General features: G+C 40.2%; 1 pseudogene; it reads right to left on the reverse strand.

Moving 5' to 3' along the window:
* The window catches only part of LOC127090969 (probable LRR receptor-like serine/threonine-protein kinase At1g53430), a 57,288-nt pseudogene extending 33,044 nt beyond the window's left edge, over window positions 1-24,244 (reverse strand).
* Window positions 24,245-24,769: the final 525 nt, after the last annotated feature.

Here is a 24,769-nt window from a genome sequence, read left to right on the forward strand (position 1 = left end):
CACATGAACAAAACCCTAATGCCATTAAAAATTCAACCATCCAAAAAATCAGAAAAAATCATGATAAAAAAGTAGAGACCAAGCAGAGTATGATGCAAAAATTTTCATGAAATTTGGATCAAAGATGATGATGTTATGATTTTTAGAAGATGAGGTATCAATTTGGAATAAATATCAAAAACAAACATGGTTTAATGAGTCAAAGGGTTGACCGGTGGCAAACTTGTAAATCTTACTCCAACTAACCAAAACGCAACGTTTAGCATACAGAAATGAAATATTGTGATTGGTTGATGGCTTAATGGAACAGTGGACACATGCATACCACGTGAACATCAAATTTCTGGAAATAAATTAGGGTTTGTAACAGCAACAGTGAAGCTTCATCACTTTTCATTCAATCGAAAAAAACAACATGCCCAGAAATAGCAATTAAGCATGGCAATCGAAACAGCAAACCAAGCACATTTATAATATAGCATCTACATTCATCAAATCGAGCTAACAAAAGAGAAAGAAGCAAGAACAAGTTTGGTCATGAAGTTTAAAATCCAGATTTTTCTTAACACAAGCAACCACAATGCACGATTCTAAGCTTAATGCAACCAGCAAACAAAGATCTACAAGAGGCATGGCATAATTTAATGAAATATGAGATTCGAAAATTTACTTGGTTATGAAGAAACTTGAGAAACAGTTGTTATTTTGGAGATGTAAGCTCAAACAGATGATGCTTGTGGTTGGTATTGATGGATACTTGAAGAAGTTTAGCTCAACAAATCCAAATCCAACTTAAATCAAAACTTGCCATGGCTGTGTGCTTGGTGAAAACAGACTCGAGATGAACTTCCAGTTGGTGATTGATGCTTGGAAATGGCTCACAATGATGGTCAGGTGATGAAACCACAAAGGGTTGCTCGAGTCTTTTGGAGTTTTGGTCAGAAAATGCAAAGTGAGAAAAATGGTGATTTTGAGAGAATGAGTTTTCGGTCTGATTGATGGCTGCTGCTAGGGTTTAATTGTGCAGAAAATGAGTTTATATACATCTGTTTTACATTGGCTAAGCAAGTGTTAAGCATGATTATCTTAAATGAAGCCATTTGCCATTTTGCTAATTTTCATCCAAATGCACAAGGAGGGTGTGATTCTGCACGAAATGGGCCTTGGGCAAGTTTCAAATAACATTTCAAACAAGTTCCAATTGGCCAAAATGCTTAAAAATCAATATTTGGCAAAGTCAAATTTTAACTTCACTTGAAATTAAATAATGCAAGTCCAAAAAGGCCATTTTGAATGGTGAAGTTTTGGTGAATGAGGATGACATTTTTGGAAAGAGGGGATCAAATATGACTTGTTGGAAAAAACCTCACCAAATTTGGCCAAATGGTTTGAGAGATATGGCCTTTTGAAGTTCACAAATTTTTGAGATTGATTTGATCATAACTTGCCAACCATACATGGGAATTGAGTGTTCTTGGACTTTTTGGAAATGGGAGAACAAGATCTTCAACTTTCATGTTGGACAAAAATTCATTTGAAGCTTGTATCATGATGTAAGTTTAGGCTCAAGAAGTTTCCATTTTTGGCAGTTAAAATTACAGGTCCAGTTTCTATTTTTGGAAATTTCTGATTTGGCTTCAAATTCTTCAATGATGATGTTTGCCATGATATATGAGGCCTATTTGGACATGAATAAGCTCTCTCAAACCAAATCCATCCATCAAAACCATAAAATCAAACACAGTTGACCAAGTTTGACTTTTTAGGGTTTCTGACTGATTGTGCATGGACTGATGACCTCTGAACATCCAATGTTTGACCTAAACACTTCAAATGGATCCCCAAGTCATGTGAACATGTTGGACCAACCCTAGGGCCTTGGCTCAATGAGAAACACCCTTGCTTGCTTGGTTGACTGATCTTCTGATCAGTTTGACCTAATTTCCTGAATGGCTTGCACTTGAGGCAAAAGGGACAATGCAATGCTATGCAGTGGATCATGTTATGCTATGACCTAATATGAGAATGTATGTACAATGATAGGTGCAAATTTGAGGTGCTACACCTATCAGATGAAGAATAATCATCTTTACTTGGATATGATATGGAAGAATCAATCCATGGTCCATCCATTGATTTGCCTCTTAGCTCTCTACTATCTTGCGCCACTAGCACTATCGCTTCGCTTGATTATCGGCGCTTGAATTGGAGTGTTTCCTTCAAGCATGCTCATGACCGATGACATTGGTGCTCTAAGAGTTGGAGATGAATTGGTGCAAAGGAGTGCCAATTGCAGCATTCTCATGGCCTCTTCAGCTGAGTAGTTTGAACCAAGACTTGGATCCACCAATTCCAGAAGGTTTCCTTGTTCTTGGAGAACATAGGCCTTAAATGACATGCAAGATATAGTAATTATAAATTTTGAAACAAAGGAAATTACAATGAAAAGAGATACCAAGTGTAGCTTACCCAATCCAGAAGATAAACAAATTCCTCTTTTGGCCTATAATTTGTGTTGCTCATTCCACTAACAATCTTTAAAGCTACAACTCCGAAACTATATACATCTGCTTTGTCGGTTAAGTAACCCCGCATTGCATACTCAGGAGCCATGTAACCTCTGATAAGGAAACGTTTGTAACACCTCAAAATTTGCCCTCCTCTCTTGGGACTAGCATTAACATATTTGCATATCATTTTAGGGCATTAGGCATTTCATATTGCATAACATGTGGATACATTTTTGCAAGCCATTCTCCCCAAGTCTTGGTCAGAAGGTGAGAAAGTCAGAAGGTGCAAGCCTAGGGTTTTATTGATTGATCATGGCCATCTGAGGATTGGGTTGTGAATTAGGGTTGTATGATTCCCAAGGGTATTGGTCTTCATCTTGATTGAATTGATACATCATCATCATCATGGTTGGATGTCATCAGAAGATTGAAGAAGATTCCTTGAGATTAGGGTTTTGACCACTAGTCAACCCTAATCAGTTGTATTGGGCCAGTCAGGGCTGGATCAGGAGATGAGGTTTATGATGGAGATGAGGTTCATTCCTTGATTATATTGTGCTTATTGAGGCTAGGGTTTCACCCTGGAGCCATTTCAGTTGGACATTGGGGTTCAAATTGATCTATGCATTGCCAGATTCATCTGTCAATGGAAAAGTCAACTGTGGTCAACTGTACATGATCTGATGGATGTGGAGGTAGAAATGAGTTAGACACACTTCATTCATGTTGGAACAAGTGTTATATGACATCTCAAAGCTTAAGAATGAAGAAAATCAAGTCAGGACAAAAACTGCCAAAAATAGCAGGTGACTGGTAACTGAAGTTTCCAAAAATGGAAAGTTTTTGACCTCAAAAACAGATGTCCAAGGAAGCTTCAAATGAAAAATTGTTCAACATGAAAGTTGTAGATCTTGTTCTCACCTTTCCAAAAAGTCCAAGAACTTGAAAATCCAATGTGTGGTTTGCAAAATATGGCTCAGTGAATTTCAGAAAAGACCCGTAATCAGGAGGCCATAACTACCACATACTTTGTCCAAATTGCAAGTTCTTTATATGCACAAACTCCATTTGACATGTACTTTGAGGGTGCATCATTGGATTTTCCCAAAAATGGCCAAGGCAAAAAGTCACTTTTCAACTGGACAGCTGAATTGGACCAGGGGCAAAATTGTCCAACTCTCAAAATAATTGGAATTTTTGAATGGGACTTTTTCCAACACCTCAGGAATGGCATTTAGAATGTGTTTGAATTTTCATTTCATGCATAAGGCTTTTAATTTGGATTTTGTCTTGAAAAATGGAAATGCTAAAATTGGTCATAATGCATACACATGGTGAATTTGAGAATGGAGCAACCAATGAGCATGAAACAAGTTTCTACAGTTCACATATGATATTTAGAAGGTGTATGTGCTGTCATTGAGGTGGCATGAGCTGTCTAAAGGAATTGACCATTTTACCCTCCATTTGCAAAATTACAATTTCACTAATTAAGCCAAAATGCTAATTAACATGATTAGTAATGGATTAAGCTACCATATATATTCTAAATCATCTCCTAATCATAACAGAACCTCACAATTACCAAAGTTGGATCTCAAAACCTCTCACATTCTCTCAATTTTCATCAAGAACACCAAACCCTCAAATCCTTCAATCTTCCTCAATCTTGAACCAAATCTCGAAATTCTTTTTGCTTTGAACTTGTATCATCATGTGCTAGGACTGTTTTTGCCTCTCATCATCAATCAAGCTTCGAATCATGGCTGTTCCAAGAAGCTCCATCAATGGTGAAATCGGATTTTGAGCGATAGAAGCCAAGGCAAGTGGAGTTGAGCGCATCAATCACCTTCTCGATCTCTTTCCTGCATCTGTTTGAGGAAGAAAAGCTCAAAGAGCACTGATTTCGTGGCTGCCATTCCAGGTATGTGAATTTTCGACCGTCACGATTCTCTTAATGCTTATATGCGTTAGAAAGAGCATGAGACGTAGGTTCTAAAGCTGCTTGTGGTTTAGAAAATGATTAACCATAGGAGGAGAAATCTGGAATTAAAGTTTCATATCCAAACCCTAACTCGTTCGATTCTTGAGTTTTAGGAACTTTTAGGATGAATTGAATGGATATTTGGAATGTGCTTGAGAAGACGAGTTCAATGACTATATGCATGTCCATTTCTTTTGACGTTTGATGTTCTTCGATTTTTCGATTTTCTGGAGAATTTCGTGAGGAAGACGAAGCTGGAAGGTGTTTTGATCTGAAAATCTGTTCAAATTTTCAAACTGGAGGTTTCCCTCCCGCGCCTGTTTTATTTACAATACTGCCACTGTGCAGTTTTAATTAATTTGCTTAATTCACAAAAAATCATTAACACATTGAAAAAATCATAAAAAATTGTAGAAAATTCATAAAAATGTGAGGATTTTTTCTATGACTTTGTTGATGAGTGTAGGATTTTTTTGACCTATTGGTCAAAGTTGTGCATGGCAAATATCTTGTTTGACTTAGACTTGTTTCACATGTGTCCATTTTTGATACATTTCACCAATTTGATCACGAAATGCACATGCCGTTAAATAAATTCTTGAAAATTTTTGTGGTGATTGTAGACAGGCCAATGGTGATTTACATGTAAATTTTGTGAATTTTAGATACCTGGTCAATGAGCAGCAAATTCTGGAACTTAGGTGTGACAATTTGTGTCACACCTCATTATGTCAACTTGCTGGATTTTTTTGAGTGACCTATACTTGTTGGAATTGATTGAAATTTTGCATGATGATTGGTTGGCATGTTGAGATGTTGTATGAATTTTTTTGGAATTTTACATTGCATTTTCAATTTGATCATGATTTTTCATTTCTGGTGGTCATTTGTGCAAGCTCATGTGACATAGGTTGGTAGAATGATTGGGAAATCCTCATGTGGTACTGTATGATCATGAAATTTGATATGCTTGTAGTAGACACATGTTAGGACCTCCCTGTTTTGGTCTCATCCATTTCTTTTTTGTTTTCATTGAGTTATGAATTTTTGAAGTGGAAGCATGTATTAATGTTGTGAATTGAAGCATGTGATTGTGTCTGTTTTTGTTGATTTTCATTGACATAGTTCCATTTGCCCAATTAAGCTCAAATTTGACATGGTAGACCTTGAATAGTCCCTGTTTAGGCATAATTAATTTGAGAATTTTTGGATGTGTTTTGGTGTGGATTTGAATGCAATAATTCTGTTTGCATGTTTGATGCTTCATTTGAGCTAAGTTGAATTGTTTTGTGCATGACATGAGCATGATGGATGATATAAACATGAGACCAATGATGTTTGCTCTTGTTTGATGTTAATTTGATATTGGTTGATGAATACCTTGCTGTTTGATATTTTTTCTTGCTTTTGGACCCTAGGCTTGGCCTAGTGGTCTAGTTGCTAATGTTTGTTTGATTTTTCAGGATCAAAAGCGTAATGCGCATGGATAATGGTTCAAATCAATTTTGATTGATGTTGTTGATGTTTGTACACTAACATAACATTGTTTTGTAGGTTGTGGAGCTTGGGCTTAAGCTTTGAGCTTGCCTTGTGTTGTATATTTTATCTGATTGAACACTTGTTGTTTATGGTTTGTCTGTCTGATTACTGACTGAGTTTGATTGTTTCCAGGTACTTTAGTTGCTCAGTTCCTTGTGAACTTTTGCTTTGCGTTGCTTAGGCAACTTGCATAGAGGTATAACCTTCTTACTTCATGTAGTCTGGAGACCCGGCTGTTACCGGGCCGGGCAAATAAATGTCTGAAGTCCTCCTTAAGAGGCAATGATTGTGTTTGTTTATTTTCAAGCCCAAGCAGGTGAAAGTCCTTTGAATAAGGCAATTGGTGGAAGGTAGGGGCAAGCAACCTGTCCCCCACTATTCAGTGAGTCTTCTCCTTGCTCCCATTACATGGTTGTAGCATTGAGATCAAAAGCCCAAGATCTGTTGTGTCAGAGTCATCGAGTATAGAAGGGTTCCCCTATTCTGGACCCATGCTCATTTGTCAGCTCTCCCTGGTTAGGGATAAGAGCTGTGAGGTCTGATCCTCACTTCATCCTTTCATCTGCTTCACCTTAGCCTCGTAATGGCAAGGTTAAGAGCAAAACCAGCCTGTACAGACGACTCGCTTCGGCGGTCAAACCCCATTGATTGAGCCTCTTGTTTGGTTATAGTGGGTGTTTTGTGATTATTTGATTGACATGTTTGTTTGAGATGCCTGTTCTCATTTAATGTTGATGTATGATGGTATGCTTGTGTGCTAGCTTCTTTCCTGGTTAGGTTAGTTTGCTTATGCAAGTAGGATAGAAAACCGAACTTAGGGTTAACGATGCATGACAACATTAGGCTCGAGTCTCAGCTCCCTAGTTGTGTATCTTTCCCCGGTTTCTGGTTAGCAATTTAGTCCCTTTCAGGGGAACTACATCGCCCTGATCCTTGTTCCAGACAAGGTATGTAGGCAGGTGGTCGTGCGAGACCACTCCGGGCAACCTTTTTCTTTTTGCGTGTGTTAACTTGTTATCTGACTGTGTGTTTTGGCTCGGATGCCGACGTAAGTCCAGTGATTGGCAGTCGGGCTCCACGTTTGCCGTTTTGTGCGTGTTTTGGTTTGGATGCCGACGTAATTCCATCCAGTGGTTGTCGGGCTCCATGTTTGCCACTCTTGCTTGTTTGTAAGTTTTGTGTTGTTTGGCGTGCGTAAGCCGAACTACAGTGGCTCTGATTCTTGTTCCAGACAAGATATGTAGGCATAAGGTGCGATACCTTATCGAGCTCCCTTCTCTTAACCCCACCTGCGTTCCCTGTGTGTGTGATGTTTAGCAACCTTTTCTTTATTCTAAGACGTGGATCCCTAGGAGTACCTAGGACGTGAGGGGTGCTAATACCTTCCCCTCGCGTAACCGACTCCCGAACCTTTTCTCTCTGGTCGCGAGACCATGTCTTTCCAGGTTTCTCTGAGCGTTTCCTTTCCCTATCTTGGGATAAATAACGTTTAGTGGCGGCTCTGTGTGTTTTTATTTTTAGGCTCGCCGGTTGATTTTTCGCAGGATGCGACAGCTGGCGACTCTGCTGGGGATACGACATGTTGACCTATGCTGGTCCATCGTCCCTAAGCGAGTCCTTCCTAGCGTTTTAGGATTAGTTTAGGTTGCTTGTTTGTGTTATTTATTGCATTTATTATTCTAACCAGTGTGTATATATTTGCATTAAATGTCTGCATGCATCATACTATCATGTTGTTGCCGTCCTCTGCAGGTGGTTCTGTTGTTTGGGGTGGGTGTTCTGAGTGGGGCTAAAACCCAGGCCCGAGGATACACCTAGGATTAGTGTGGGTCTCGCGTACCTCACATGTCGGTTGGGCATGATGTTGCGACGTGACATACCACAAGCCGGACGAGGTTCAGTCGATAGTGCTTTCCATTGTGGAACATTTCACGGTGGCTTAGTTACTGCTTCTGAGCTGTTGACTCTGGTGACCGATCATTCCCGGATCTTTGGTTCAGACGATTTTAAGAGAGCTACAATGGCACACCCGAAAGGGCAAACCCATTGAGTATCTCCGCCCGATTGTCGAGACTATTATCCGCCTTAGGGTGACCTGATTAGAATTTACCTGTGAGGGGAGGGTGACTCTTTCAGATGCATAATCAGATGGACTCAGATGGTGACTTTGTGATCAGTGATTCAGAGACATAATTATGAGTCGGATTTATGGTCAGTTATTGCCGAGACGCCGGAGTGCTGTCCGAGATAGTTATCAGCGGGGATCCGTTTATTTCAGGATTCCCCGGGCCGAGATAGTTATCAGTGGGGATCCGTTTATTTCGGATTCCCTGGGCCGATTCAGATGGTGATGTGTCTGCTCAGAGACTGATGATGATGATGATGATGTATCTGTCTTCCGTTTATTTCGGAACCCGTGGGTCAGAATTGTGGTTGTTTATTCCTCAGATGTTTATGATCAGTTCAGAATCCAGATTCAGTGCAAATGATCAGAGGACTTGGAGGATGGCCCAGTGCATTGCATACATCTGCATCATTCTCATTTTGCATTCATCCGCACTCAAACTCACGTCTAGCCATATGGGGAGTATTATTGATTGAGAATCTGGTTGAGAGACATCTTGAATTTCAGAATGTGGATGTCAAAATGTTGTCTGTCTCGATGAAATCAGAATCAAAGGACAGAAGCTTCCTCATATGGATAGACGTTGCATTCATGCATATTAACTTGTTTGCTGTTTTGCAGGAATCATTGCTCGTGCTCGCAGAACTGTACCTTTGCACTCAACTCGTCCTCACAGATACTTCACCAGACGCAATACTCCCAGACTGATGGATCCTCCCAACGCTGACATCCTCGAACTGAAAGAGAAGATGGGAGAGCTGATCAATGTCATGCAAGAGTTCGCATTGGGGCAGAAAGTAATTGCCGAAAAGGTGGGGAGGATTGAAGACTGGCTGAAGATGGGGAACATGCAAGGAAACGCTTCGTCGTCTGGACCGAAGAAATCTTTTGGTAATGACCAGCACAAGGATGAGGGTGAATCGAGTGCTGTGTACGCCCAGAGAGGACACGGTAGGGGTCGTTACTACCAGCGCACCGCTGCGGTAACTATTCCTGCTGACATTCAGCCTGCACAACAGCAACAGCAGCGTCAGCCATTTCAGCGGAGGTCTCCGAGGGTAGGATATCCAGTCAAGAGGAGGATGAGTGATCGACATTTCGACAAGCCGCCTGTGACATACTCTGTCCTATTGAAAAAGCTGAAAGATATGGGGCTGGTACAGTTGAGGACTTTGGCACCTATGAGACCTGATCAAAGGCCAGCCAATTTTGATGAAAATGTCAAATGTGAATTCCATTCGGGTGCTCCCGGGCACAGTGTAGAGGACTGCAAAGCTTTTAAGCACGTAGTCCAAGACCTGGTGGATTCCAAGGCCCTCAATTTTACATTGTCATTGAATGCTGATGCCAATCCCATGCCGGCACATGGTCAGGCGATGGTGAATGCAATTGCTGAAGATTCAGATCACGCCTATACAGTGGGTAAAGAAGCTGACAGTGACTGCAAGTTCAGTGGTTGGATAAAGCCGTGCGTACCAGGAAGCTGCAAGGCCTAAACAAGATCATCACTGACACTCGTCCGGAAGAGTAATATTTCTTGTTTTCAGTTTATCTGCATGAAAGCCATACGTGTTGCCCGACACGTAATGGTCCATTGTAAGGGCCACCTCATGTTTAAATTTGCATTTTCTGCATCATTAATAAAAGGATGTTTTTCAGTCAAAAAGCAGTGTTCCCTGTTTTTCATTTATTTTGCAGTTTAAAAACAAATAAAAATGGCAATGTTTATTTTCATTTTTTATCTTTTTGTTTTGTCTCGTCCCAACTTCAAAAATAATTCTCCGGATCTCGCTGATAACAATTTGGTTACCCCTCATATGACTTCGACAATCCGAGCAATCAGGCTGAAGAAGAAGACGAAGAGGATTGTGATCTGCTGGGAGATTAGCCAGGTTGCCAAAACAAGAGGAGAAGGTGATTCAGCCGCATGAAGAGCGGATGGAGATTGTTATTCCAAGCACCGCCGAGGTCAGGAAGTGAAAATTGGAGCCGCTTCAGAGGCGAGTCGAAAGCAGAATGGTAGTCCTGTTGAAGGAGCATGTGGATACCTTCACCTGGTCGTAACAGGATATGCCAGGGTCGGATATCGATGTCGTTGTGCACAAGCTACCATAGAAAGGAGACTGTCCTCCAAAGAAGCAGAACGCCAGTGCCTGTATTAGAGAGCCATGGTGACTTTGTTTCGTGATATGATTCATCATGGAATCAAATGCTATGTTGATGACATGATAGTAAAGTCCCAAACAGAATAGGGGCACCTGGCAGATCGGGACAAGTCGTTTGACCAGTGGAAATGATTCAAACTGAGGTTGAATTCAGATAAGTGCACGTTCAGAGTGCGATCCGGTAAGATGTTGGGGTTCAGTGTCAGAGAGGAATCGAGGTTCCCGCTAAAAAAAAAAAAATGCCTGAACCGAGAAAAAGTAAAGAAAGAGAGGTTCGTGGTTTCTTAGAAAGATTGAACTACCTGTCATGGTTCACATCTCATCTAGCAGCCACATGTGAACCCACGTTCAAGATGTTGAAAAAAAAAAAAGATCAATCGGTCAGGCGAATTAATGATTGCCAAGGGGCATTGAAAAAAAAGAAGTAAAAAAAAAAAAGAACAAGTTGCAGGAACCTCTGATTCTGATGTCTCCTGTGGAAAGAGCAATTGTCAATCTGTACTTGACGGCCTTCGAGGGGTCTACGAGGTGTATTGGGTCAGCATGACGCGTCTTGTCGAAAAGAGCATGCAATTTACCTTAGCAAAAAGTTTACCGACTGTGAAACAATACATTCACTGTTCGAGAAAACTTGCTGTACTTTGGCATAGGCTGCTCGCCGACTGAGACAGTTTATGCTGGTTCATACCACTTTGTGGATTTCCGAGATGGATCCGATCAAGTATGGGGTTTGAGAATCCAGCATTGACCGGACGGGTTGCGAGAGTGAAAAAGAATATTGACTGATTTGTGATACTCTCAGAAAGCAATCAAGGGGTGTATCGTCTGATTACATTGCTCCGCAACCCATTGAGGGTTATCAACTGATGAAGTTTGAAGTTCCCTGATGAGGACATCTCGAGGTGCTCTAATCGAAAGATTGAGAGTAACCGATCCCGGAGGAGGGGCCTGACCCTGAATCCGAACGGATTCTGATGTCTGATGGGGAGGATAAGGTGGATGAGTTAGTGCTTCCCGGGGCACGATGGAATGTACCAACGATGGTGACCGAGTACGAAGCTGGTATCCTGGGTACTGTACCGCGGTACGTACGTCTGCTGGGGCACACGCCTTTCTCACTTAGAAAGCTTGATTGAAGAAAAGAGGCTAGCAGCCATCTGTCATGGGCAGTTGTATCAGCAAAGGATGAAGCGTGCTTTTGACAAGAAGGTGCGACCTCGGGTATATCACGTGGGTGATATGGTGCTGAAAAGGATTCTTCCTCCTCAAAACGATCGAAGGGGCAAATGGACACCGAATTATGAGGGTCCATTCGTGGTCAAGAAGGTTTTCTCTGGCGGAGCCTTGTTGTTAACGACCATGGATGGCGAGGATTTTCCATCCCCTGTGAATGCGGACGCAGTTAAAAAATACTTCGTATAATTGACCCGCTGGACGAAAAGAATAAAATAGTCCAGGCAAAAATGGGCATCCCGGCGAACCAAAAACAGAAGAAAGGTTCGGGCAAAAATTAGGGATAAAATGAAAAAATGTACACCCGGCAAGTCGAAAACCTGAAAAGGCGACTTGGGCAAAAAAGGGTATCCCGGTGGACTGAAAACCCGAAAGGGCGGTCCAGGCAAAAGAGGGATTGAAACGAACAACTGCGTCCAGCATGATCGTTTTCGCTTTGGTTAAGGCATCATGGATAATACCCGGTAAGGATCAGTCAGAATCGTCTTGTTCAGAAGGCAGAAAGCATGGAGAGTCTGAGGACATATGGGGTGTAACCGAGTTGGAACTCGATGAGATCACGGGTTTCACATTGCCATTAGGATAGATTTTTCCTTTTGAGCGCAATTACCTCTTTTCAGGAATTGCTTCCTTTTGTATTGCTCATTTGAGCCACACTTTTCAAATCAACAAAATGCACATTCAGTCAAATAATTTTGTTTTTGTTTTTCATTACCGTTTTGATTGCAAGAACATCCAATTATTTTTGATAAAGAATCTTGCATTTTAAGACATACAGGTTCCTTCCAATGCATGTTTATAAGATTGAAAGCTTGAAATCTTATTTGGAAGGTTGAGTGACCCAAGTGTTGGAATCTTGACACGCCTGGGGCACGGTTTTATCTGACGATCTGTTTTGCAGGAACTGTTAGATATTTTCACTCACTTGCAGGTGGTGATGTGGAAGCTTTGTAACAGATCCCCAGAGAGTCCGGTCAGGGACGAGTGTATGAAGAAGGACGAAGACGTTGAGGCGTACGACGATCCTTGATGGTAATCAAGAAGACTCTTCAAAGTCGGAAGACTTGAAAGTGTGTAATTCCCCGCAGAGTCCGATCAAGGACGAGGAAAGGGCGGAGAGACGTCGAGACGAGGGACGACCCTTGAAATTAACCAAGAAGACTCTTCAAAGTCGGAAAATTGAAATTTCTGTATAAATCCCAGGAGTACGTTTCTCGTCGAGCGCGGGGCGATTTGGAATACAAGATGATGGAGCAGAAAAGGTCCAGATGAGTCTGGGAGTTCTCAAAAGTGGAAAGCTGACATGAGATTGGGAGGTGGATACCGTGGTTCGATAAGTCGAAGGGTGTTAGACCAACCTTTCTCACTTCCCCAGCTATTCCCCGAGTGGAGCGGGTTTCAATGAAATATATCTCCAGCAGTTCCCCGAGTGGAGCGGGTCTTTTTCAAAGAAATATATCTCCAACAGTGTTCATCCTACCAGTGGATTGAACGAGTTTCCGTAGCAGACGAATATCTGCATCCCCAGCCGAGGGTATCCTACATGTGGATTGATTGGGTCCTCCCCAGCGGAGTAGTTGTCGTTCCCCTAGCAGGGTCTGGATGGTATTCCCCCAGCAGGTTGAAGATTGCTCTTTTCCCCAGCGGGAGTATCTGTGAGGGTTCCCAAAGCAGAGTTGGGATCTATATCCCCAGCAAGTCAAAGACTGTGGTATTCCCACAGAGTGCAGTGAAGGATCTGTATCCCCAGCATGTCCTCGAGAGGGTTGGGTGCAAAGGATCTGTATCCCCAGCAAGGGTTGTCTATTTCCTAGCAGCAGTGCTATCCCCGGCAGGGTGGAAATCGGAGCAGTGGCGAGTTCCTCAGCAGAGAGTCTCGTTTTCCCCAGAAAATTCCCTTGAGGGGGATATTTTTATGCATTCATCATGTAGAATAAGCATTGCATATTGCATAGAAAAATAAATAATCGCGTAGCATTTCCATAATTATGGAGCATTGCGCAGAAGAAATCAAGCATGCATCATTGCAAACGTCAGCTAGTCTCAAGCCGTGGTTACTGTTTGAGAGGTATTTTGCCAGAAAATGAAAGTGTTACTCCGAGTAGTATAGCCTCATGATTGGATCACAGGTATTGTCCCAGTGGTACGACACTGGAGAAGACTCCTTCCGTCGGACGGAGATGGAAAAGGGATGTATTCAACGCAACCCAAACTGTGGTTACCGCTTGAAGATTTGGGGTTCACCAAAGGTGAAGATGTTACTCTGAGGAGATTAGCATCACAACGTCAGATCAGCAATGTTCCCCAGTAGTGCGATATTGGAGGAAATGTTCCCGTCGGACAGAGATGGGGATACAGTCAGAAGTCGTTACGCGATCAGCGCGATTCAAGCCGTGGTTACCGCTTGAGATTTGGTTTTGTCGGACAGTGAAGACGATGCTCCGAGGAGTTCAGCATTGTGAGTTTGGAACCACCGTTTCTTCCCAGACACCAGTAAGTGTTTGGTCGATCATTGTTTGATGTCTGTCCGCATCATTGTTTGATGTCTGTCCGCATCATTGTTTGATGTCTGTCCGCATCATTGTTTGATGTCTGTCCGCATCATTGTTTGATGTCTGTCCGCATCATTGTTTGATGTCTGTCTGCATCATTGTTTGATGTCTGTCCGCATCATTGTTTGATGTCTGTCCGCATCATTGTTTGATGTCTGTCCGCATCATTGTTTGATGTCTGTCCGCATCATTGTTTGATGTCTGTCCGCATCATTGTTTGATGTCTGTCTGCATCATTGTTTGATGTCTGTCCGCATCATTGTTTGATGTCTGTCCGCATCATTATTTGATGTCTGTCCGCATCATTGTTTGATGTCTGTCCGCATCATTGTTTGATGTCTGTCCGCATCATTGTTTGATGTCATGTCAACATCATTGTTCGGTGCCTGTAAACATCGAGTTTCCTCCCGGTCATTGGTTAATGTCTGGTCGAGCTGTTTTTGGTGTCAGTAAACATCATCGTCCGATGTTCAGTAAACGTCGAGTTTCTTCCCAGTCATCAGTCAGTGTCTGGTTGAAGGTGTACCCTCTGACGTGTTGCCCTTAGAGTGGTGATTAGTGAAGTTTCCGACTATCAGGTTGAAGCACTTATGGTATTCAGGCCAGTTTTTCGGAGTTCAGACCGAAGTGGTTTTCGGACCAGGTAGAAGAAGAGAAAATTTTCGGGGTTCAAGAAAAGCAAAAAAGGAATGAGAATCCCGAGTGGATGTGGTGTTCAGACCATGGTTATCCCTGTGTTACCGTTTATTTTGGTATCCAGGTCGACAAGTTCAGAGTTTGTTTCTTCGCCGATGCTGACAGGCGTTGTTAATTATTATCCCATCAGAGTGCAAATTGTTCGTCTGTTCTTGGTATTCAATCACTCTTCATCCTGATCATCCGAAAGCCGAGGCTATTTCGTATCGACAGGTTCACAGTGGATTGAATAGGGGCAGCTGTAACACCTCAAAATTTGCCCTCCTCTCTTGGGACTAGCATTAACATATTTGCATATCATTTTAGGGCATTAGGCATTTCATATTGCATAACATGTGGATACATTTTTGCAAGCCATTCTCCCCAAGTCTTGGTCAGAAGGTGAGAAAGTCAGAAGGTGCAAGCCTAGGGTTTTATTGATTGATCATGGCCATCTGAGGATTGGGTTGTGAATTAGGGTTGTATGATTCCCAAGGGTATTGGTCTTCATCTTGATTGAATTGATACATCATCATCATCATGGTTGGATGTCATCAGAAGATTGAAGAAGATTCCTTGAGATTAGGGTTTTGACCACTGGTCAACCCTAATCAGTTGTATTGGGCCAGTCAGGGCTGGATCAGGAGATGAGGTTTATGATGGAGATGAGGTTCATTCCTTGATTATATTGTGCTTATTGAGGCTAGGGTTTCACCCTGGAGCCATTTCAGTTGGACATTGGGGTTCAAATTGATCTATGCATTGCCAGATTCATCTGTCAGTGGAAAAGTCAACTGTGGTCAACTGTACATGATCTGATGGATGTGGAGGTAGAAATGAGTTAGACACACTTCATTCATGTTGGAACAAGTGTTATATGACATCTCAAAGCTTAAGAATGAAGAAAATCAAGTCAGGACAAAAACTGCCAAAAATAGCAGGTGACTGGTAACTGAAGTTTCCAAAAATGGAAAGTTTTTGACCTCAAAAACAGATGTCCAAGGAAGCTTCAAATGAAAAATTGTTCAACATGAAAGTTGTAGATATTGTTCTCACCTTTCCAAAAAGTCCAAGAACTTGAAAATCCAATGTGTGGTTTGCAAAATATGGCTCAGTGAATTTCAGAAAAGACCCGTAATCAGGAGGCCATAACTACCACATACTTTGTCCAAATTGCAAGTTCTTTATATGCACAAACTCCATTTGACATGTACTTTGAGGGTGCATCATTGGATTTTCCCAAAAATGGCCAAGGCAAAAAGTCACTTTTCAACTGGACAGCTGAATTGGACCAAGGGCAAAATTGTCCAACTCTCAAAATAATTGGAATTTTTGAATGGGACTTTTTCCAACACCTCAGGAATGGCATTTAGAATGTGTTTGAATTTTCATTTCATGCATAAGGCTTTTAATTTGGATTTTGTCTTGAAAAATGGAAATGCTAAAATTGGTCATAATGCATACACATGGTGAATTTGAGAATGGAGCAACCAATGAGCATGAAACAAGTTTCTACAGTTCACATATGATATTTAGAAGGTGTATGTGCTGTCATTGAGGTGGCATGAGCTGTCTAAAGGAATTGACCATTTTACCCTCCATTTGCAAAATTACAATTTCACTAATTAAGCCAAAATGCTAATTAACATGATTAGTAATGGATTAAGCTACCATATATATTCTAAATCATCTCCTAATCATAACAGAACCTCACAATTACCAAAGTTGGATCTCAAAACCTCTCACATTCTCTCAATTTTCATCAAGAACACCAAACCCTCAAATCCTTCAATCTTCCTCAATCTTGAACCAAATCTCGAAATTCTTTTTGCTTTGAACTTGTATCATCATGTGCTAGGACTGTTTTTGCCTCTCATCATCAATCAAGCTTCGAATCATGGCTGTTCCAAGAAGCTCCATCAATGGTGAAATCGGATTTTGAGCGATAGAAGCCAAGGCAAGTGGAGTTGAGCGCATCAATCACCTTCTCGATCTCTTTCCTGCATCTGTTTGAGGAAGAAAAGCTCAAAGAGCACTGATTTCGTGGCTGCCATTCCAGGTATGTGAATTTTCGACCGTCACGATTCTCTTAATGCTTATATGCGTTAGAAAGAGCATGAGACGTAGGTTCTAAAGCTGCTTGTGGTTTAGAAAATGATTAACCATAGGAGGAGAAATCTGGAATTAAAGTTTCATATCCAAACCCTAACTCGTTCGATTCTTGAGTTTTAGGAACTTTTAGGATGAATTGAATGGATATTTGGAATGTGCTTGAGAAGACGAGTTCAATGACTATATGCATGTCCATTTCTTTTGACGTTTGATGTTCTTCGATTTTTCGATTTTCTGGAGAATTTCGTGAGGAAGACGAAGCTGGAAGGTGTTTTGATCTGAAAATCTGTTCAAATTTTCAAACTGGAGGTTTCCCTCCCGCGCCTGTTTTATTTACAATACTGCCACTGTGCAGTTTTAATTAATTTGCTTAATTCACAAAAAATCATTAACACATTGAAAAAATCATAAAAAATTGTAGAAAATTCATAAAAATGTGAGGATTTTTTCTATGACTTTGTTGATGAGTGTAGGATTTTTTTGACCTATTGGTCAAAGTTGTGCATGGCAAATATCTTGTTTGACTTAGACTTGTTTCACATGTGTCCATTTTTGATACATTTCACCAATTTGATCACGAAATGCACATGCCGTTAAATAAATTCTTGAAAATTTTTGTGGTGATTGTAGACAGGCCAATGGTGATTTACATGTAAATTTTGTGAATTTTAGATACCTGGTCAATGAGCAGCAAATTCTGGAACTTAGGTGTGACAATTTGTGTCACACCTCATTATGTCAACTTGCTGGATTTTTTTGAGTGACCTATACTTGTTGGAATTGATTGAAATTTTGCATGATGATTGGTTGGCATGTTGAGATGTTGTATGAATTTTTTTGGAATTTTACATTGCATTTTCAATTTGATCATGATTTTTCATTTCTGGTGGTCATTTGTGCAAGCTCATGTGACATAGGTTGGTAGAATGATTGGGAAATCCTCATGTGGTACTGTATGATCATGAAATTTGATATGCTTGTAGTAGACACATGTTAGGACCTCCCTGTTTTGGTCTCATCCATTTCTTTTTTGTTTTCATTGAGTTATGAATTTTTGAAGTGGAAGCATGTATTAATGTTGTGAATTGAAGCATGTGATTGTGTCTGTTTTTGTTGATTTTCATTGACATAGTTCCATTTGCCCAATTAAGCTCAAATTTGACATGGTAGACCTTGAATAGTCCCTGTTTAGGCATAATTAATTTGAGAATTTTTGGATGTGTTTTGGTGTGGATTTGAATGCAATAATTCTGTTTGCATGTTTGATGCTTCATTTGAGCTAAGTTGAATTGTTTTGTGCATGACATGAGCATGATGGATGATATAAACATGAGACCAATGATGTTTGCTCTTGTTTGATGTTAATTTGATATTGGTTGATGAATACCTTGCTGTTTGATATTTTTTCTTGCTTTTGGACCCTAGGCTTGGCCTAGTGGTCTAGTTGCTAATGTTTGTTTGATTTTTCAGGATCAAAAGCGTAATGCGCATGGATAATGGTTCAAATCAATTTTGATTGATGTTGTTGATGTTTGTACACTAACATAACATTGTTTTGTAGGTTGTGGAGCTTGGGCTTAAGCTTTGAGCTTGCCTTGTGTTGTATATTTTATCTGATTGAACACTTGTTGTTTATGGTTTGTCTGTCTGATTACTGACTGAGTTTGATTGTTTCCAGGTACTTTAGTTGCTCAGTTCCTTGTGAACTTTTGCTTTGCGTTGCTTAGGCAACTTGCATAGAGGTATAACCTTCTTACTTCATGTAGTCTGGAGACCCGGCTGTTACCGGGCCGGGCAAATAAATGTCTGAAGTCCTCCTTAAGAGGCAATGATTGTGTTTGTTTATTTTCAAGCCCAAGCAGGTGAAAGTCCTTTGAATAAGGCAATTGGTGGAAGGTAGGGGCAAGCAACCTGTCCCCCACTATTCAGTGAGTCTTCTCCTTGCTCCCATTACATGGTTGTAGCATTGAGATCAAAAGCCCAAGATCTGTTGTGTCAGAGTCATCGAGTATAGAAGGGTTCCCCTATTCTGGACCCATGCTCATTTGTCAGCTCTCCCTGGTTAGGGATAAGAGCTGTGAGGTCTGATCCTCACTTCATCCTTTCATCTGCTTCACCTTAGCCTCGTAATGGCAAGGTTAAGAGCAAAACCAGCCTGTACAGACGACTCGCTTCGGCGGTCAAACCCCATTGATTGAGCCTCTTGTTTGGTTATAGTGGGTGTTTTGTGATTATTTGATTGACATGTTTGTTTGAGATGCCTGTTCTCATTTAATGTTGATGTATGATGGTATGCTTGTGTGCTAGCTTCTTTCCTGGTTAGGTTAGTTTGCTTATGCAAGTAGGATAGAAAACCGAACTTAGGGTTAACGATGCATGACAACATTAGGCTCGAGTCTCAGCTCCCTAGTTGTGTATCTTTCCCCGGTTTCTGGTTAGCAATTTAGTCCCTTTCAGGGGAACTACATCGCCCTGATCCTTGTTCCAGACAAGGTATGTAGGCAGGTGGTCGTGCGAGACCACTCCGGGCAACCTTTTTCTTTTTGCGTGTGTTAACTTGTTATCTGACTGTGTGTTTTGGCTCGGATGCCGACGTAAGTCCAGTGATTGGCAGTCGGGCTCCACGTTTGCCGTTTTGTGCGTGTTTTGGTTTGGATGCCGACGTAATTCCATCCAGTGGTTGTCGGGCTCCATGTTTGCCACTCTTGCTTGTTTGTAAGTTTTGTGTTGTTTGGCGTGCGTAAGCCGAACTACAGTGGCTCTGATTCTTGTTCCAGACAAGATATGTAGGCATAAGGTGCGATACCTTATCGAGCTCCCTTCTCTTAACCCCACCTGCGTTCCCTGTGTGTGTGATGTTTAGCAACCTTTTCTTTATTCTAAGACGTGGATCCCTAGGAGTACCTAGGACGTGAGGGGTGCTAATACCTTCCCCTCGCGTAACCGACTCCCGAACCTTTTCTCTCTGGTCGCGAGACCATGTCTTTCCAGGTTTCTCTGAGCGTTTCCTTTCCCTATCTTGGGATAAATAACGTTTAGTGGCGGCTCTGTGTGTTTTTATTTTTAGGCTCGCCGGTTGATTTTTCGCAGGATGCGACAACGTTTTGTAGGTTTGTGTCAGAGATTTTAAAAAACTTAATGAAACAATTTCTAGATAAGACTGTGTAAATGATTATAGCAGCAAGAAATACATAGATTGTAGTTAACATTGCAAGCATGACCGGAAATTGTAGACAACTACAGTCCATGCGGCCACAATTGCAATTTAAATCTATGAGTGCAAGCCAACGAATGATAAACAAAGTCTTTAGGATTCAAAACTTTATAATATTGTCGTATAATACTAACATTGTCCCAGCTATTCGCATGCTGATATGAGTGTTTTCTTCTTCGTCAAGCTTGGCTAAACCGAAATCAGAGATTTTGGCATTCAGATGCTTATCGAGTAAGACATTAGTTGCCTTAATATCTCTGTGTACTATTTTCAACCTTGATTCCTCATGAAGATAGGCCAAACCTCTTGCTATCCCTACACAAATCTTCATTCTCGAGCGCCAGTCCAAGTTCAACTTTTGTTTTGGCTTACCTAGAAGAAAAGTTGTCTTTTAAAGTTTGATTTTAACTTATCAGAAACATATATAGACAACCAAAATCTGTTACATGAAGCCCTTACCGAAAAGAGCACGAGCAAGACTATTGTTCTCCATGTATTCATATACAAGCAGCAATTGGTTTCCTTCAATGCAACATCCATAAAGTTTCACAAGATTGGGATGCTGCAAAGCAGATATCATGCCTATTTCGTTTACGAATTCGCGGTTCCCTTGCTTTGATTTGGACGAGAGCTGTTTAACCGCAATCACAGCACCATCTGACAATATACCCTGCGAAATAGGCAATGCCTTCAGTATCATAGTTGAGGATAACCTTTCAAAGCTTTTAACATATAGTTTATCTAAATTTACCTTGTAAACTGGCCCAAATCCTCCTTCACCTATCTTATTTTCTGGATCGAAGTTATTAGTAGCATCTTTAATTTGTCTCAAACTGAAATAACCTGTTTTCAATTCTAGGAGTTCTGCAATAAGATAAGTGGTTTACTCAGGAACAAGAAGTGAAAATAAAGCGGTCCATGGTTCAACCATGAAAATGTTTTATTTACTTAGAACTAAAATCTTACCTTTGTCTGTTTGATCTTTCCGAAAAATGTAACCCATCTTCCAAAGGACAAAAAGTATCAGCAAAACAGGTGCCAATGATCCAATCACAATTCCAGCAATTGCTCCGGCAGACAACCGATTCGAAGGAATTTTAAAGTCTAAAGCAAAGTATAAATGATTTTAAGAATATGAAATACAATGTAGTTTAATTGGTATATTTGACAGAAGGTTATGAAATCAAAACGATATGAAAACTAGTACTTACTTGGGGTCACAGTGATAGCAGATATAAGAGGTCCATATACACCTCTCATAGGGACTGCATTAGTTCCTTTTCCTGCCCATGATAAGTGGATTTGCAAGGTGCTATCATTAACATCAACGTTAAAGTCCCGAGTAATTCCCTTGCCAACTCCACCGGCTTCTTCCATAATGTTAAAGTCTTTTAAATATTTACGACCCTGTCATTATATAGTTTTGAAATTCGGAACTTTAGATTTGTTAGAAACCAGATACAAAATATGAGCAACATTTTGGTCGAAACTAGAAACTAAGCGCCGGTCTGGATTGGTTTATTTGAGTTTATCTACGGACATAAGTACAAGCAGAACTGTCTGTAAGAGCTTATAGGAACAACTTAAGATATGTCCATAAGTTGTTTTCAACTAAATTCCATAAACTCTACAAGATAGCTTATGAAAATAGCTTTAAAATGAGAAGGGTTTGATTTTGTGGTATCTTTTTTTTTTTATAGAAATAGGTTATACACAAGCAAGCACTTATATGATAAAAGTTTATGCTATAAGTGCTTGATTAAGATACTTACCAAACAAAGCCTAAGAAAGAAGTAGTTGTGTATTCATTACTTACTTGAATTGAAACATCGAATATGCGCCTTCCAAAACTGCTAAAAGTCCGGTCATTAGAAAACATTATCTCAGCAAAATGAAGTTTCACATTATAATTTCCCTTCATCATACAAAATCCAAAGTAGTTAAGAGATATCGGCGCAATGCGGGCTGTTTGGTAGTAGTGTCCAGAAGACTCATTAATATTCAAAGAGAAAACATTTCTTGCCACATAATCAGCTTTTTCATTTCCTAGAAATACTCCTGTGCTTCTATAAGCCCATTTTCCATCAGCACTTTCAACAAAGTTTGAAATTCCGCGTAAATGTTCGTCGGCTTCATATTCTTTGTCATCAAACTCAATTGCAGGATTTCTTTCATTGGTCTGATTCCAATCATTACATCCATATCCCTACTCTTGGAAATAAATTCACTTGGTCTAATGGTAGGAAAGGTAGGCAGTTAACATAGAAAAGGTTGGATCGGGAAGCCTATAGTGTGGATTGGCTTTAGGCTGTCTTGTGATTTTCAAGAAGCTTGCAGGGAGAGTTCATATTTTTTAAGAAAACCATTTCTGGTGCAGGTTTTAGCTTTGGCTGCTGTGTCAGCTGGTGTAGCAGTTGCAACTGTATCAGATTTAGAGTTCAATTTGTATGGTAAAATGGCTAATCCTACTCATCGCTATTCAGGTAAAATGGCTAAGTTAAAATGGCTAAGTTAAGTTCAGATTTAGAGTTCAATTTGACACCACACATATGTTCATAACAGGAGTATCATAGAAACTATACAACTTTCACAAACACAGCTTTCACTACTGATGCAAACAGTTAATAAATTTGAGTCCAGAAAAAACATTTCCTTCAAAATAAATTATAACCCCAACCTTGAGAAATACTAACTGATGCAAACACTAACTATTGCAAACACTAACTGTTCAGTCTGGTTCCAAATTAACATAGGGATGACTAACCTTGAGAAAGAGTTGTCTTTGCAAAATCCCGGATGATATAGTGCTTCGGTTCCAAATTAACTTGCATTCAACAACTGCTTACTGCCTCCACTAAGTAAGATGAGCATTCTTGAAAACCTACATTCAGAAAACCAATTAGCAAATAATTTGATTTTCGTAGTTTCAGACTTAAAGGAGACTTTAAACATATTTGGAAACAATACTAAACTTGCAAAGAAAACTTGATTCCAGCATCCACAAAGCCGATTGAGTATTCATCAATTTCATAAAAAGGGAAAGTGACTTTAAGAATATCATATGCTATCTTTGGTGTAAAGGTGGTGAAATTCTTAGGAATGATTCAAATAATTCCTTGAATAAGTTCTTGGAGAGTAGTAGTTTCTAGGTACTTACGTTGGTCTGAAAAGACAATTGAGTATTTGATTTTATAACCTAACCACATGTTATGCCCAAAAGCAATGTCTTTGGCAATCCATATTTTCCACATGTTATGATTTTAATATCACTTAAAGTATGCTTTAAACCAAACCATATTAAAGAGGATTTGTGATATTTAATAGGCTACTTGTTCTTGAAGTATCTTCTTATAGGGGTAATAACCCATTGATTTTATGTTGTGATAAATTTCCATCCAAGAATGACACAACCTTATTTCTTAATGCTCTTGAGTTTCCTTACACTAAGTCCACCTGAAGAGATAGGAGTGCAAAATTTCTCTCAGGAGAAAATGACTAAATTTTTATCTCAGTATTTCTTGTCTAGACAAATTTTCTAATGAAAATATCCAATCTACTCAAAAAGGTCACTAGCCACTCATATATTTTGCTCAAGAATATAAAATGGGTTTCTTAGATAAATAAATAGAAGAAGTATTATCACAGAGTATAGGAATGTTACTCTCATATATCTGGAAATCTTCTAGCTGACTTTTCATCTAGAGCATATGAGTGTTGCATCTAGAGGCTGTAATGCATTCAGCTTCAACAGTTGATAGTGCTATTGTTGATTGCCTTTTTCTGGACCATGAGATCAGGTTGTCTCCCAGAAACTAACAGTTCCATAGGTGCTTTTTCTCTCAAGTCTATCTCCAACATAATCAACATCACAATAATCCACTAGCTTGTAATCTTTATATTTTCTATAGCATAAGCCAATGTTAATCGTACCTTTCAGATACATGAAGATCCTCTTAACAGATGTTAAGTGGGACTCTCTAGGATCTGATTGGAAGCGAGCAAATAAACAGACACTAAACAAAATGGCAGGTCTAGAAGCATACAAGTATAAGAGAGAATCAATCATACATCTATGTACCTTATGTTCTACATTAGCACTTACTTCATTCTTCTCAAGGATACATGTAGGATGCATATAAGTCTTTGACATCTTGCATTCTGACATGTCAAACTTCTTCATAAGTTCCTTGATGTACTTGCTCTAATGGATGTAAGTTCCTTCTGGACTTTGATTGATCATAATCCCCAGAAAGAACTTGATTTCTCCTATCAAACTCATCTCAAACTCTGCCTGCATATACTTAACAAATTCCTAGCAATTTGTGCAAAGGTTTCTGTATAGTCGATCCCTTATTCCTGATTATAACCTTGTGCAGCCAGTCGATCCTTGTTTCTTACAACTTCTCCTTGTTCGTTCAGTTTGTTTATGAAGACCCACTTTGTTCTAATAACGTGAGTTCCTTTGGGTCTTGGTACAAGATCCCACACATCATTTCTGGATAATTGATTAAGTTCCTCTTGCATATCCAGAATCCATTATGTGTCCAAAAGCACTTCATCAATTGATGTAGGTTATATTAGAGACACTAAACCCAGAAGAGTATCTTCAAAAGGTTTGAAAGAGGATCTGGTTCTGACAGGTTTAAATTTATCTCCCAGA

This window comes from Lathyrus oleraceus, chromosome 1 (assembly GCF_024323335.1).
Source record: "Lathyrus oleraceus cultivar Zhongwan6 chromosome 1, CAAS_Psat_ZW6_1.0, whole genome shotgun sequence".
Taxonomy (NCBI): domain Eukaryota; kingdom Viridiplantae; phylum Streptophyta; class Magnoliopsida; order Fabales; family Fabaceae; genus Lathyrus; species Lathyrus oleraceus.